General features: G+C 36.7%; 1 protein-coding gene across 2 annotated transcripts in view; it reads right to left on the reverse strand.

The window, feature by feature from the left end:
* The window catches only part of Zranb1 (zinc finger RANBP2-type containing 1), a 60,291-nt gene that overhangs the window by 22,340 nt on the left and 21,833 nt on the right, over positions 1–16,118 (reverse strand). The window contains exon 3 of one of the 2 annotated variants that reach the window (XM_087185184.1): positions 1,958–2,079. The exons of the other annotated variant lie outside the window; for it this stretch is intronic. The gene's annotated coding sequence lies outside the window, so the exon portion shown is untranslated. The remainder of the gene's footprint in view (positions 1–1,957; positions 2,080–16,118) is intronic. 2 annotated transcript variants of the gene reach the window in all.

Here is a 16,118-nt window from a genome sequence, read left to right on the forward strand (position 1 = left end):
CCAGACCTTTTTTTTTATTTACTTTGAGACAGGGTCTTACTAAGTCACTAAGTTGCCCAGGCTGGGCTCAAACTTTCTATTATCTTACCTCAGCCTCCCAGAATGCTGGGATCCTGAAATGCTACCTACCACACCCAGCTTCTTCTTAAAAATTCTTAAGAATTCATTTTCTCTCTAATGTATCTCCATGATTTCTAAAATTAGAAGTTAATCAGCACAATCAAAGGGGAGGTGGGATGCAGACCAAATAGCACTGCAATCACACTGTACTTCAGAATTACAATTTATACTACCCATTCTGCCATCATAATAAGTGCTATTAAAAAATAAAAACAGAACTTCAAATGTTGAACTGCGTAATACATGAATTCTATCAATAACACTGAGACACATGTATAAACACAACCTAACCCTAAACATTAAAAACAATGAATTAAGGGCTGGGGATTTAGCTCAGTGGTGCCTCTGCCTGCCTTGCAACCGCAAGGTCCCGAGTTCGGTCCCCAGTTCCAACAAAATAACATAACATAAAATAAAATATAAAAACAATGAATACCCTCAATTCTACATTGAACTGCACAAAGACAATGCACTGCTCATTCCCTAGCCAGAATAAATACAGAAGGACAAACAATGAGGATTCTTTTCAAATCTTCACAACATGAAATTCTCCAAACTTCCAGGACCATGAACATGTATTTAAGTATAAACACAAAATATTTAAAAGAAAATACTAATGTTTTGTGAATATATAATTACATTCTCTTCATTAAGCATAATAAGAGCTCACACTCTCACTACCTACAAAGACTAGTAAATTTATTATAAGTGTTCATACCTTTTTTTTTTTTTTTGGTACCGGGGACTGAACACGGGGGCAGGCGGCAGAACCACTGAGCTAAATCCCCGGCCCAGTAAATTTATTATAAATCAAATTTCATGAAAATGACTCTAAACTCTCCAAATTTTTGTTGTATCTTCATTACACACAGCTCAAAGAAAAATATTGATGAAGTTTAGGCTGCTTCTACATATTTTGCACTGTGAACAGTGTTTACATTATATTCATAATTTAAACTTCTAGCCATATGTTTTCTAAATTTGGGGGGGGGGGGAGAAGCACCATAGTATATGCAAAAAAGCAAGATGCCTGAGTTCTTCACATTGCACACTGACCATCTATTAATATCAGGAATAAAAGGAAAGTAGGAAGAAGTAAGTAGAAGAGATAGTAGACAAAAAAGAGAGTAAATAAATATAAGTGCTAAAATCTCACTTTAGAAAAAAGGGTGGGTGGGATGTAGTATAAGAAAAAAGAAAGATGACATGTACCTGTTTTCTAGTTTACTGACAATAGTGCCTCCAAGAATAACTGAAGCATATCGTTCTTAATACTTTTTATAAATTTAACAAACATGCTTTCTGTTCTTTCCTCCTTCATGCTATAACAGCAAGTCAACCAAAGGCACTGTGAGATTAGCTATATACAACTAACCTGTAATATCATCATATACAGTGAGTGATACATAACTGCAGGTAAAGGAAAGTGTTAATGTACTTTTAAAAACACAAAGACTTAAGAATAAATGAGATACTGTATTATATATTAACAGGTACAAAGTATTTTTTAAAAGAAGAGGCAGCAGCGGCAGCGGCAGCAGCGGCAGCGGCAGCAGCAGCAGCAACAATTCGTGTTGTCCTTTACCCTGGGCCAGGAGGAAAGCTTAACATATTTTGAAGCCACAGATCAGCAAGTCACTGGGGACTTCACAGCTACTATGGAACTCCGTGGTTAGCATATGGAGCTGGCTCATAATGTTTAGAAAACAGACTATTTTTTCCCCCATGTATGGCACAGTTTTCAAAGTTTTGCCTTATTTTCCTTTATGACGTAAAATCATAATGGTAACTAACTTTGAAAAGAATGCCAAATGGTAAAAAAAAAGCCAGGACTTACCTGAGCCCACATGGGCCAGCTCAACACTACCCTGGAGTTCTATGGTAGCTGTGACATTACAGCATGCTTTATGCTGTAGGGTCAGGGTGGACCTGGAGTCAGCAGGCACAATTTCAGGAACCCTTAAAGAGAAAAGTTAGTTTTAAGTGGTAATGTTCAGAATGTCCTACACAATGGTCAGTAGAAAGAAGCAGATGTGGCTGGCTATATATCATCTAGGCAGCTATCCTTTATCCAGAGTTTAAATCATTTAACTGGTTTTATATATTAACAAGGAGCGATACCACTCAGTAACACTTTTAGTATCCTAACCATTTGGCTATAGTTAAACTCAAATCTGGCTTAGACGGTCATAACAAACTCTTTCAACACGCAAAACAAAATGAAGTGTTTTTTAAATAAAATTATTCTCCATATTCTTAAGCGTACCTTCAGATAGGCACAAGCACAGGGACAATCCCAGAAACAACTTGAACAGACCAAACTGTATTCAAGTTGCGTTTTCCACGTAATAACCAATGACAACAGATTAAGACCTACCATTTTTTATTCAGAGTGGTACTGCAAAACAATAACCTTTCAAAACACCAAAGATATGAAATCTGTATCAAGACTACCTTCTACTCAATAATTTCAATCTATACTATTAGAACAATCTCTTTTTAGAAAACTAAAAAGTCAGTAAGTAAAATAAGTCTCTAAGGCCTTTTAACTGTCCTATTATTAATTATAACAAACTATGTCAAATATAGTTTATGCTTCTAGGCTCTTACCTCCTCACATATTTGATCAAACTGTTAATCCAACTGTTGTGGAACCATAAATCCCCCAAAATCATGAATAAATACCTGAACTGATAAGACAACTGCACAAGAAAGAAGATCCTGCTGTGTAGGAAGAATTACTACTGAAAGCAAGATGGAAAGATTTAAGAAACACGAGTCACAAAGTTATCTTTAGGACAAGTGATCAGAGATGAATACAAATATTAACAGTTTAGAGAAAATTCAAATAAAATATCACCAAACTATTCCACTGAGGGAAATTAAGGTTCTTAAAAACTATAAATTTCTAAAAGTGTATTTTGAAACTCACATAAAATAATATATACCGAGGCTACATTCACCACTGCAATCAAGTCAGAAATGTTTTTCTGACTTCAAAATAAAATTTTAACTTTAAATCTAAATTTAGATTTTAGAATTACACTATTTTAGGTAGACCTGGTGAAACTGAAGAGTGTAGCCCAGTGGTGGTGAACCTAAGGCATGCATGTTATTTGTTTTTCTTTTAAGACAAAAGATGCTAACATATGAGTTGTTTTTTCTAAACTAAAACTTCAGTATTCAAGTTTAACTGTAGTGTTGGTACTTTGCGATAAATAAGTGGGTTTTGAGTTGCATGTAAAAGGTTCACCATCACTGGCCTAGCCCAGTCTTTTCTACAAGTAAAAAACTAGAAGGTAAGTGAACATCATCAAAGGTAAGGAGTTATGGAGAAAGAATAAAAGGAAAAACTCTCAATGATTTATTGCAACTTTATACTGTTGATACTATACCCATTCAACTCTTCTTACAGTCAAAAGTACTTACTTTTAAGATAATTACCAAATTAAAAGAGATGTTAAAATTAACCTATTCCATCTTGGTAAGATTCCCCACCTAGATGTGCAAAACACTAAAGTCTGTTTCATTTGCCACAGCATTAGAAGGTGCCACGGCTTCACGAACACTCCCTCATGGCCCTGCCATGCACACATATACACATAACTAAGTAGTTTATTTTGCCCAACAGTTTTAGGCCCATATACTCAACAACAGATTAGAATGAATCCTCATCACATTTGTCTAAAACTACCTTGCCCTCTCCTGATGTTCAGGAAAAATTAAACTGGTATCTAACCCAGGTGCCCAAATCAAAAAAACCTAGTTATCTTTCTTAACTCCTTTTCCCCTCAGACCAATATAAACTCCAACCCTGATAACTTTCAGGTTATTGGCCATGGTGTGCTTTCTTGATTCTGAAGGGTCCAAACACATACAATTCCCTTTCTCAGAAATACTTTTCCTTCGTCTCACTAAAGGAAGGTTTCAGCCTACATGTTTCCAAAAGCCCTCTCCAAGTCTCCTAATGAGATTACGTTACACGTTCCTCTAACAGCCTGTACTTCTGAGCCATACTGGCTTGCTGAATTGTTATCCTCTCCCACTAGAACATTAACTCTTTTGAGAGCCATGACTATTCCATGCCTGGGAGTACATTCAATGAATATCAAAATGAATGAATGAATTATGAAACCAACAAACAATGAAAAAGTAAACATTTTTAAAAGTAAATGAGTTCAGGAAGCAGGTGGATATTTCTTATCAGATTTTTAAGTATGAAATAAAGCTATATTTATTTAAGTCAAAGTGTAATGTCATGTGTGACTGTGTGTGTGTGTGTGTGAGAGAGAGAGAGAGTCATCAATGGGACACAATATCCTACACCAGAGGATATTTAGTCCATGGTCCACTGGCTCCAAGGAAGAAACAGCATGGCAGGGAGGCATGGTGGAGGAATAGCTGCTCATATCATGGCAGTCAGGAAGCAGAGAAAGAAACAAGAAGATACACACTCTGCCTTTTCTGACCAGACCCCACTATGAACAGCCAGTCAGCTATATCATCCCCATGATTTACTCTCCTTCCTAATGTCTGCCTATGAGTGCATGAGGCCCTTGGAGGACATTCTTGATTTAAATATTTATTTATTTAGTATGGAGTACACAGTATGTAGTATGTATTAGTATACAGAGTCTACCAAAAAAATGTATACACACTTCAAGAAAAGAAAAACAGTATGACATTTTTTCAACAGAGTGGTGGGTCAGGGATTTAGCTCAGTGGCACCACGCCTGCCTCAGAAGCACAAGGTCCTGAGTGGTGTTACCCTCATTTGAGGGACCCTAGAAGATGTCGTATATCACAAAAAAAACCACTACACTGTTGGGCCTTAGAGAAGAAATTGAAAATGCATGTGCAGCAATCTCAACAACCTAGGTTACCCCAGCAGCAGTTCACCATACTAATAATACATGTCTGGAAGCTAAGGCCACCACTTTGAGCACCTCTTGTAATTGTAGAGTCCAAAGGTAACTTGTATTAATTTCATGATAGGGCTGGGGATTTAACTCAGTGGCACCACGCCTGTCTCTCAAGTGCAAGGTCCTGAGTTCGATCCCTAGTACCCCCCCAAAAAAAATTCATTATAGCTTAATAAATACAGTATTAAATTTTTATACAAGTTTCTCTTTTCCAGAACTGTTTTTACATTTTTTGGCAGTTTGTATATGTGCCTCAAAACAAACTCTTGTTTAAGAATCATCTGTAGAGGGACCAGGGATTTAGCTCAGTGGTTCTGGAGCCTGCCTCGCAAGTGCAAGGTCCTGAGTTCAATCCCCGTACCAACAAAAAAAAAGAATCATCTGTAGAAAATTATTATTTAATCATTCATATTAGTGGAAAATATTTGAAACAACTATTTTAAATCTTAGTTCAATCCAAAAATTCCACACAATAAAGATAGAATAAGTCATTACAGGGGCCAGGGATTTAGCTCAGTGGTTCTTCTGCCCACCTTGAAAGCACAAGGTCCCAAGTTCAATCCCCAGTACCAAAAACAAACAAACAAACAAACAAACAGAATAAGTCATCCTACTAAAAGTGAGAAGTGAGACAGTGCAAATATAACTAGTAATATTTTTAATATGTGTATTATCTATATTTATATAGATGCCACATAACTTGATAAAATCACCAAACACACTTGAACAAAAAGCATGAATCAACAATTCACACACACACCAAAAAAAGACTAATGAAATGAGACAGCACACTGCCCTTAGTAATAAATACCAGCAAGGGCAAGGGATTTAGCTCAGTGGTTCCGGCGCCTGCCTCACAAACGCAAGGTCCCGAGTTCAATCCCAGGTACCAAAAAAAAAAAAAACCCAGCAAAGAAAGACCCCCATGGGGAGTCTCATACTGCTGCTAATAATAAAGAATACGTTAACTTCATGTATATATTTATATATTTTTATATTAGATATTCACTTCCTAAAAGATAAAAACATTCTAATTCAAAATATAAAGTTCAATAAAAATGAGATAATATACCATTTCAACCCCATAAAAAATTTTTAAAATGATACAAAATAATCCAAACAATTTCCTCTAGGCAGCTAAGAGTATAAACTACAGTATTAAGGGTTTTCTTCATAGATTTTCTTATGTCAAAATATTCTCTAATACAGAGTCTGGTTTTACTATTTAAAAAACAAAACTCATACTGCTACAGGAAGTCAGTATAATGTCTAAATCTGATAAAACAAGAAATAATAGTACATCCATTGACTGATGAACAGATAAGCAAAACAAAACATATACATGCAAGAGTATTATTCAGTCCTAAAACAACAAAGAAATTTTAACACACACCACAATATAGATGAACCTTAATAAAGACACTCTGCTAAGTGAAACAAGCTAATCACAAAAGAACAAATACTGTATGGTGTTGATTTTTACAGTAATCATATTCATATAAAGTAAAATGGTAGCTTCACAGCTGGGGAGGGCAAATGGGAGTTATTGTTTAATATTTTGCAATATGGAAAAAGTTCTAGAGATGGATGGTGATGTCTGCACAACAATGTAAATGTAAATGCCAATGATGTAACTTTAAAATGAATAAAATGGGGGTCTGGTGTGTAGCTCAGGAGTACAGTGCATGCCAGCAAGCTCAAGGCCCTGTGTTCAATCCCTAGCACTAATAAAATACTTAAAACTAATTAAAATGAGTAAAATGATAAAGTTTGTTATGTATAATTTATCACAATTAAATTGAGAAATAGGACCAAGGATTTAGCTCAGTGGTTCCTCCGCCTGCTTCGCAAGCGCAAGTTTCTGAGTTCAATCCCAGGAACCAAAACAAACAAACAAAAAATCCAAATCAAGAATAATTCTGCATGGGCCGCAGATTTAGCTCAGTGGTTTCGCTGCCTGCTGCGCAAGCACAAGGACCTGAGTTCGATCCCCAGTACCAAAAAAAAAAAAAATAGTAATAATAATCCTGCAAAACTGGACTCTTCAAAAACATTGGAGGGCCGGGGATTTAGCTCAGTGGTTCTAGCGCCTGCCTCCCTAAGCATAAGGTCCAGAGTTCAATCCCCAGTACCAAAAAAAAAAAACATCGGGCTAGGGATGTGACTCAATGGCAGAGTACTTGCCCAGCATGCACAATGCCCCTAGGTTCAATCCCCAGCACTGCAAGGAAGATTTTTTTAAAAACTTTTTAAAATTCATGCTTTGAAGGAGTAAATTTTAAAACTAGGCACTCTTGGGAGGCTGAAGCAGGAGGATTACCACAAGGTCTAGGCCAGCATGGGCTACATAGTGAGTTCAAGGCCAGCTTGAACTACAGAGCAAGACCCTCTCAAAAAAAGAAAAAGGGGGCACTGTACTAGATTAGAGAAGACTAAACAAAACACAAGGACTGTGTAATCCTTGATTAAACAGGGTGGGAACAACAATTACTGAAGCTACTAGTGAAACTGAATATAGATTTTGAATACTAAGTTTCTTGCACAATTATATGGTGTGGATATGGAGGGAAAATGTTGATTTCGGGAAATAAATGCTAAAGTATTTAGGGGCAAAGTACCATGATGTATGCAGCTAACTCAAGTACTATATTTCAGAAAACACTGGAAAAACCTATATCAAAAGTATGTAGTGTTCAGTGTTTTATAACTTTTACATAGGTTATGAAACTCCTCAGAATAAAAAGTGAAAAAAGTGGTTGTCTGTACAGCAGACCCGGCAGCGAACAGAGGAGAAACTCTGTCTAAGTCCAACTATTTATGCTTGTTCTTATTTTTTACCATCATATATACATAGTTTAATACAACTGTTTTGCGGTAATACTACGGGATTTGAGCCCAGGGCTTCGTACTGAGCAACATCCCTACTCTTTTTTCTTCCCCCAGACTGGGTTCAAACTTGCAATCTTCCTGCCTCAACTTCCCAGCATGCTGAGATTACTGGCTTAAGCCACAAGACCTAGCTTACTTTTAAGATTCTTTTACACTTTAGACTTCAGCAATTCCCAAATCTAAACAGGTCCTTTTATATGTAATATTTAAAAATACATCTAGACTTTCTAATTCAGAGTGTCCATTTAATACATTACTTTTTTTAAACAAAAAGTCTTTATTACATCAATGACATATATTCAAATGTCAGTTATCATGTGATCAAGACTCATCAGATATTTTCTTTCTCACCATGTTTCTCTCACATTACCACTGGCAAGCCTGTAAAATCAATCACTTTTGAAAGCCAGAAATTATGTGTCAGGCACACCAGAGGCAGCCAGAATACAGCTGGGCCTCTATGTCTGCCATCACCACCCACTTGCCTTAGTAACACACTCCAATCCTGGAAATTTACTTTAATCTCAGGTTCTTGACACTTCTTTGACAGTATTTTTAAATCTCAGACTAACTTGGGCAGTATCAGTTAATAGTGGAAAGAATATTGCTGAAAATTCTCACAATTCACTTTAAAATTGTGACATAAGATGCTATTTTATATTCAGAGTTCCAAAATAACAGGGAGGAAATCCTTAAAAACATAAAGGAAAAACAAGACAAAAACAAACATGAAGTAATAACTCCTTTCATGCTGCTAACAATAATTCTACTCCCTGTTATTAACTACCTTCAGCAAGAAGTAACTCCACGAGCAAGAATCGGTATAGCGCAAAGCCTGTAAGTCTACATAGCTACACACACAACCCAGATTAAGAATATGGCACTAAGTTAATCACGGACATACAAGGAACTGCCAGCATTCTAGAGGTTTACTTTCCTTTTATAGATAACTGCCACAAAGATTTGCTACAGCAGCCTGTCTGTACTGATTCTACTAAAAGCTTTTAATAGACTATTTTCACTCAAACCATTTGTTAAAAAAATACAAGGCAATTGGAGAGTTTTAAATGTCAAAGACTGAGATCCAAGAACCTTTTTTTGTTTCTGCCTTCATTCACAACTAAACCAATGTATTAAGAAAAATAGTTACATCAGAAGATTATCTTTCAGCAGAACATTCAGTCTGGCATCAATATAAAAACAAAGTTCACAATCCAGTACTTTAAAAAACAACAATTTAAATCTAACAAAACAGAGAACAATTTCAGCAGCTTCCTTTGTCAGCTCCCAGAAAATGATCTCTAAAACTGACACACCAGAAGACCTGCTACTGAGCAAATAATGCTAAGTGCAAAGCAATTCCACGGGGAGGAAAAATTCTATAATGGAAAATAGATTGCCTAAATGGCTGTAGTATACCAAGCTGGAAATAGGCCAACACAAGCAAAGCAAACAGAATAGTTCAGAAACACCACACAAAATACCAAGTTCAAACAATATAACCTAGCCATGGAATGCTGTGAAATATTTGCAGGTGATAATTACCTTGAGATACAGCAATTAGCTTCACATAGGCCTTGAACTTATTTTACTGACTTGAAAAAAGTCAAAACTGAAAACAGTATTCATAGGCATCAAACATGATTTAAAAGTTCAACTAACAGTGCTCTTCTCAATCATACCAGCAAGAAAAAGAAGAAGAAGGAAAAAAAAACTGTAAAAGCTTTGTCTAGAAAAGAGTAACATGGCTATTTCATATCCAGCAAGTCGGCCTTTCTGCACTTCAACATATATTAACAAAATAACTAAAGTTCCTCTAAGAACTAGTGAAAGTAAAATTTTTCTGACTTGCTAAATTGAGATATTTGCAATTTTTTAAAAGCTATTTTCCTACTGCTTTTCTAAAAAGCAAATTTACTACAAACGCATTGACTTAATACAAGTCAAGCCTGGTGATATGTGTCTATAATCCTAGCACTCTAGAAACCTAAGGCAGGATGATCCCAAGTTTGAGCCTAGCCTAGGAAATTTAGCGACTAGCAAGACCTTGGCGAAAAATAAAGGGACTGAGGAAGTACTTTAGTGTGAACACTTTGGATTCAATCTTCAGCACCTTAAAAAACAACTTTTTTTTGGAGACAATATCTCTGTATGTAGCCCAGGCTGGCCTCCAACTTGCATTTGTCCTGGCTCAGCCTCCCAAGAACTGGGATTACAGGTTGTACACTACCACACCTGTATCTTACAACTGAGCAGATCAGAAATTCATCAAGGATCTTACAGGGCCGTGTTCCTTCAGGAGACTCTAGAAAAGACTTGGCTTTTCTGCCATCTAGAAGCTGTCCACATTCCTCAGTTCATGGCCTGCCATCTGTTTTCCATTGTCATTTCTGTAGCACTGACTTTGCTATCTCCCTTTGAGGAAGAACTCTTTACACTGCCTACCTGGATAGTCCAAGATAACCTCTCCATCTCAAGATTCTCTCTTTTTTTTTTTTTTTTTTCCGCAGTACCGGGGACCAAACTCAGGACCTTGCACTTCCAAGACAGACGTGGTGGCACTGAGCTATAAATCCCCAGCCCACAAGATTCTTAATTACGTCTGCAAAATTTCTTTTGCCATGAAGAGTAGTACACTAATAGATTCTGAGGATCAGGATGTGGAACTTGGTGTGGGGCATTTTCCTAGCTGCAACACTATTCAAATCAGTCATTTCACAGTCATAAAAAAAAAGCTCAAAGAATTATTGAGAGGACTAAGCCTATAAAAAAAGCCAACTAGTGTGCAAGTAAAAAAGGCAAAGTTGGACACTCCAGTAACTAATCTCATTAATAGTGTGTTTTTCAAAATAGTGTGTTTTGTCCTTCATGGAAGTCATATAATGTCTTTGAAGCAAGTCAATAATTTTTAAAGCTAAGGAATATTAAACTAGAGAATAGATGCCTTTTCAATTTTTCCTGCACAATTATTTCTATGCTCTGAGTTCCTTTACTGTTAGAAAATCAACCCAAAGATTTGGGGGTGTGGGGTGCTGGGGATTGAACCCAGATCTTCACATATGCTAGGAAAGAGCTATCTGACCTACATCCCCAACATTGTGTGTTTTTGTTTTTATTTTTAACTTTAGGCAGTCTCACTTATTTTTCCAGGCTGGCCTCAAACTTGGAACAGTCTTGCCTCAGCTTCCCAGGTAGCTGAGATTATAAGCATGCACCACTATACTCAGTCCCAAAGACGTTTTATGGAGATAAAAATCACTACTGTGTCTGATGAAAGGGTTCCATTGTCTGTTTAACATGGTAAATTCTCTTGATGTAAGTCTCCTTATAGTCATCCCACTCATAATACTAACATCTCTCAAAACTAACCTAAATGATTTTTTTTTAAAGTTAACCTAATTCTGTTTGGATTACTGTACAACATCTTTTCATTTAATCAGAAATGGATTTCAAAACTACAAATTAAAAAGGTTACATTTTACAATAGTTTATTTTTCCATAGAGAAAGAAAAGTAACACTAATATAACCTTAACAGTTTACTTTCTTGAAAAAAACCCTTCAATTGACAAATTGTATGTCGACATACAATTCTTAATACCAATACCAAAACTGTAAAGAATACTTCAAAATGTAATAAGCCTATGTATTGCTGATGTTTTTTAAAGAGTGTTAAGTCCAAATGGACAAGTATCTTCTAAAAAACTTAATACTACCTAAGTTATAGATGTTTCTACAGTTACATCTACCACTCTAATGTAGACACATAACAAATGACACAGGGTTCAAGTTTCTACCAAGGGCACAAAAACACAATTGGCAGGCCAGGGATTTAACTCAGTGGCACCTCACCTGCCTTGTAAGCACAAGGTCCTCAGTTCGATCCCCGGTACCCTCCCCCCAAAAAACCCAAAAAAACACAATTGGCATCAATATGGGAAATGCCTCAAATACTGAGTTTCACTAGGTGTGGTGGCACATAAATCCAGCATTCTGGGAGGCTGAGGCAGGAGGGTCAAAGTTCAAGCCCAACCTGTACTTAGTGATTTAGCAAGGTTATGTCTCAAAATAAAAATTTTTAAAGAACTAGAGATGCAGCTCAGTGCAAATTCCCTGAGTTCCATTCCCAGTACTATCAAAAACATTTATTTTTATTTTCAACAAGTTATAAGGGAAAATTATCAGATCATATATAACATTATTTTTGCTAAGACTGAAAAATATCAAGATTTTTCTCTTAAGAATCACCTGTTTTTGTACATGCCAAAATCTTACAGCATGACAAATTTTGCCCAGAAATAATCAAGATTACAATTTTCATTATTCCATTTCAGCCCGTTCCTTGCCAAAGAAGAGATTTTAGTTCAGCTTGTAAGTAAGTGATTCTCAAGAAGATACCAGTACAAACTACAGGTTACACCAAAGTATCAGTGCACCATAGGAAGCATTACTGATTCACACATTCTTTAAAGTTAAAAGTTGTACATACTACCCCCATTGAGCAAATGAATATTTCAGTATATAAATTCCAGTTTCAACCTGTACTTGTTATATTTTGGGGGGAAGGGGTGCACCGGGTATTGGAGCTCAAATCCAGGGCCTCCTATGTGCTACGCAAGTGCTCTCTACCTCTGAGCTACAACTCCAGCCTTTAAGCTTGATTCCTTTTTTGTGTTTTGTTTTGTTCTGTTTTGTGTTTTGTGATAGAGCCTTGCTATGTGGTTCAGTCTAGCCTTGAACTCATTATGTAGCCCGGGATGGGCTTACCCCCAAGTGCTGGAATTACAGGCATGTGCCATCAGGGCTGGCTAAGCTTGATTCTTTAGCCCTGTACCTTCAACACTCTCAACCAAATATCAATTCCTTCCCATCTTCATTAGCAGGAGCACAGGACAAACTAAACATAAGAAAGACTGCTGAAAAGATACTGATTAAAAGCAAGACAAAATGGGGTGCAGGGTGTAGTTTAGTGATATGATACTTGCCTGACATATGTAAGGCCCTCAGTCACATCCCCAGCAACACAAACACACACACACACACACACACACACACACACAAATGGGAAAAATGCCAAGTAGGAGGGTATAGGTCCAATGACAAAGAAAATCTTTTTCATATAAAATTTTATTTGATAGCACTTTAAATATAAGAAACAGAATGTTTAAATCAAATACTGCTGTCAGTGAAAATACAAAGATGCAGAAAGTAAAAGTAAAATTAAAGGTAAAGAAAACTTGATTTCAGATATTTCATATCCATAGACCACCTTGTGATAAACAGCTCTCTACTCTTGCCAGTTAAGATTCTACCACATTTACTACCTAAGTCTGACAGTCAGGGAAAAGCAGAGCTAGTGCCACTGGATCAAATCCTATGTAGTCTGTAAGGTGAAATATATAGAAAGCTAGGAAGAAAGCAAAGAATCTAGAAATTCAGGAGAGAAGCAGAATAACAGTCTGTTCCTTTAGACCCCAGCTCCCTAAAAGGTTTGTCCACTGACTGATTTAACAAACATGAGTGGCCAATATGTAGCAGACACTGTTCTAGGTACAGTACTAGAATACAGCTATGAGCCACATAGTCAAAATTCCAGACTCTCAGGAAACCTAAATTTCAAGAGAACATAAATACTAAACACAATGACCAAATATATCAGGAAATGACAAGTGTTATGAAGAAAATTAAAAATGGAAGCAGGGAGTATAGGAAACAGATGAAATTTAAGATATAGTAGTCAGGGGGCCGGGGATTTAGCTCAGTGGTTCCACTGCCTGCCTTGCAAGCGGAAGGACCCGAATTCGATCCCTGGTACCAAAAAAAAAAAAAAAAAGATATAGTAGTCAGGAGTGTCCCACTGAGAAGCCATCATTTGAGAAAATAAGTGAAAAGTAATTTAGCAAATCCTACATCTGGAAAGAGTAACGCAAGCAAAGGAAAGGCCAAAGGTCATGATGGTGAATCTTTTAGAGCTTTCAAGGACAAAAAAAAAAGCCAGCTGCTGCACAGGTGCCATTATGTTCACCACCACTGCCCTAAGGCACGTGGGTAAAAACAGAAAAGATGGGGCAGGGGATTTAGCTCAGTGGCACCACACCTGCCTTGCAAGCCCAAGGTCCTGAGTCCAATTCCCCATACCAAAAAAACCCAAAAAACAAAAAAGGTGGCCAGCATGTAATGAGCCTAAATTGACAGCAGAGCTCAGAGGTAAACAATGCATACTGGGAGGAAGGAGACAGAGTATACACACACCTTGTTGAGTCTTTAAAGGACTTTGCCTTTTACTCTTAGTCACACAGCAATCTCTAGAGTTCCAACCAGAAGACTGTTTTGTTTCTTGTTTTTGTTTATTTTTAGAGTAGCTCCTATGTTAAATGCAGATTGGGCCAGGGATTTAGCTCAGTGGCACCACTCCTACATTCAATCCCGGTATTCAAGGGGAAAAAAAAAAAGATTGTAAGTGACAACAATGGGGAGGGGGTGTTGTTTAGAACGAGATGGTGAAAAGTGGTCAGACTCTGATATATTTTGAAAGTAAAGCCAACAGGATGTTCTGACAAATAAGAATGGGCACAAGAGAAATGTAGGAGAATCATGAATGACCAAGCTTTTGGCACATAAAACAGAACAATGAATTTGCCAACAACTGAGATGAGAGACTATGAGACAACAGACTTGGGGGAGAGACCAGCTCAGTTTTAAAAATAAGTCTGAAACATTATACACTAAGGGGAGATGCTGAATAGGCAGACTGGATATATGAATTGAAGGTTCAGGTTTACAAGTTATAGAACAAATTTAATTTAGGTGTTCTTACCTGACTCTGTCTTTCAAGAATTTGGATTACAAACAAATGCAATGTCACAGGGCAACTGATTGAATACAACAGCAAAATAAAAAGTGTATTCGGTAGTGCTACCCTATTTTCTAGGTACACTTCTGTTTACTCAGTGGCAAAGGCAATTTTTGGTGAATGCTGATATGACCTTCCTGAAAATATCTAGCACCAACAACAGATATCCCAGAGAGAAATGAATTTATATTCACACTTCTACTTTTACTATCTTAGCTTCCACCCCAGACTCCACATTTACTGATGACAATCTTAGCACTGCCACCTCAAACATCCTTTCATCACATAAGACCATCTGACTTATGTCAAACTTACAACCAATAACCAGATAAAGATGTATGATACTGTACTGTTAATGTTTTAGTTTACTTTTACTTTCTCAACAACTCAATTTCATTCCTATTTACCAGCTACAAAGTTGGTCTACAATTGAAAATGTTTTTCCATTTAGAAAGTTCCACAATCTATACTGGGTATACAATTTTATACGTAGTATACATACTATGGAGATGATTTTTAATGCATGACATCAATAAGTCATAATATACAGTACTATATCTGATGAAATCTGGAGAACATAAGGCAAGCAGAAAGGGGGAAGAATAATGATTAACCTTCAGTACATGTGGACTATTAGCTTTACTACCTAGATTTTGTTTTGCTTTATTAACCCAATACAATGTAAACAAGTTTTTAAAAAAGTCTTTAACATATTTCAATGTTTACAAATCAGGATATGACTACCCAATAATAACAGGTTCAAACCATTTGTGCAACCATTTAGAATGACACTGTAAAGTTTATGGTCAAAAATATTTGCTGGTAGCAAAGATGGAATCCGTATTACCGTGAACCAAATACAATCAACCCTTAACTGTAAGAATCTAGACATTATGGGTGGCAATAGCATCTTAAATGAAACTTGCAAATAAACAATAATCTAATATTGGCCCTGCCAAGAGTTTTTGTTCCACCATTAAAATGAAGCCAGGTATGGTGGCACTGCCTGTAATCTAGCACTCTGGGAGGCTGAGGCAGAAGGATCACAAGTTTGACCCAAGTCTGGGAAACTTAGTAAGACTTTCTCTCAAATTTTAAAATAAAAAGAGGACTGCGGGTATAGCTCAGTGTGAAGGCTCTGCGTTCAATCCACAGTACCACAAAGGAAATAAAAAAAAAGAACAGCTATTAAAGCTCAAAGTTGTTTAAGGACAAATACTCAAAAGAACTAAGGATATGCAGAATGAAATAGAAGTAGCAACAAGAAGAACAGCCATAAAGACAAGAAATACTACCTATGAAAAAATATAGCCAAGTTACATTTCAGTCTTAGCTA

The sequence above is a fragment of the Heterocephalus glaber genome, unplaced genomic scaffold, assembly GCF_053883595.1.
Source record: "Heterocephalus glaber isolate CG9 unplaced genomic scaffold, H.glaber_assembly_v1.0 deba00001497, whole genome shotgun sequence".
Classification (NCBI taxonomy): domain Eukaryota; kingdom Metazoa; phylum Chordata; class Mammalia; order Rodentia; family Bathyergidae; genus Heterocephalus; species Heterocephalus glaber.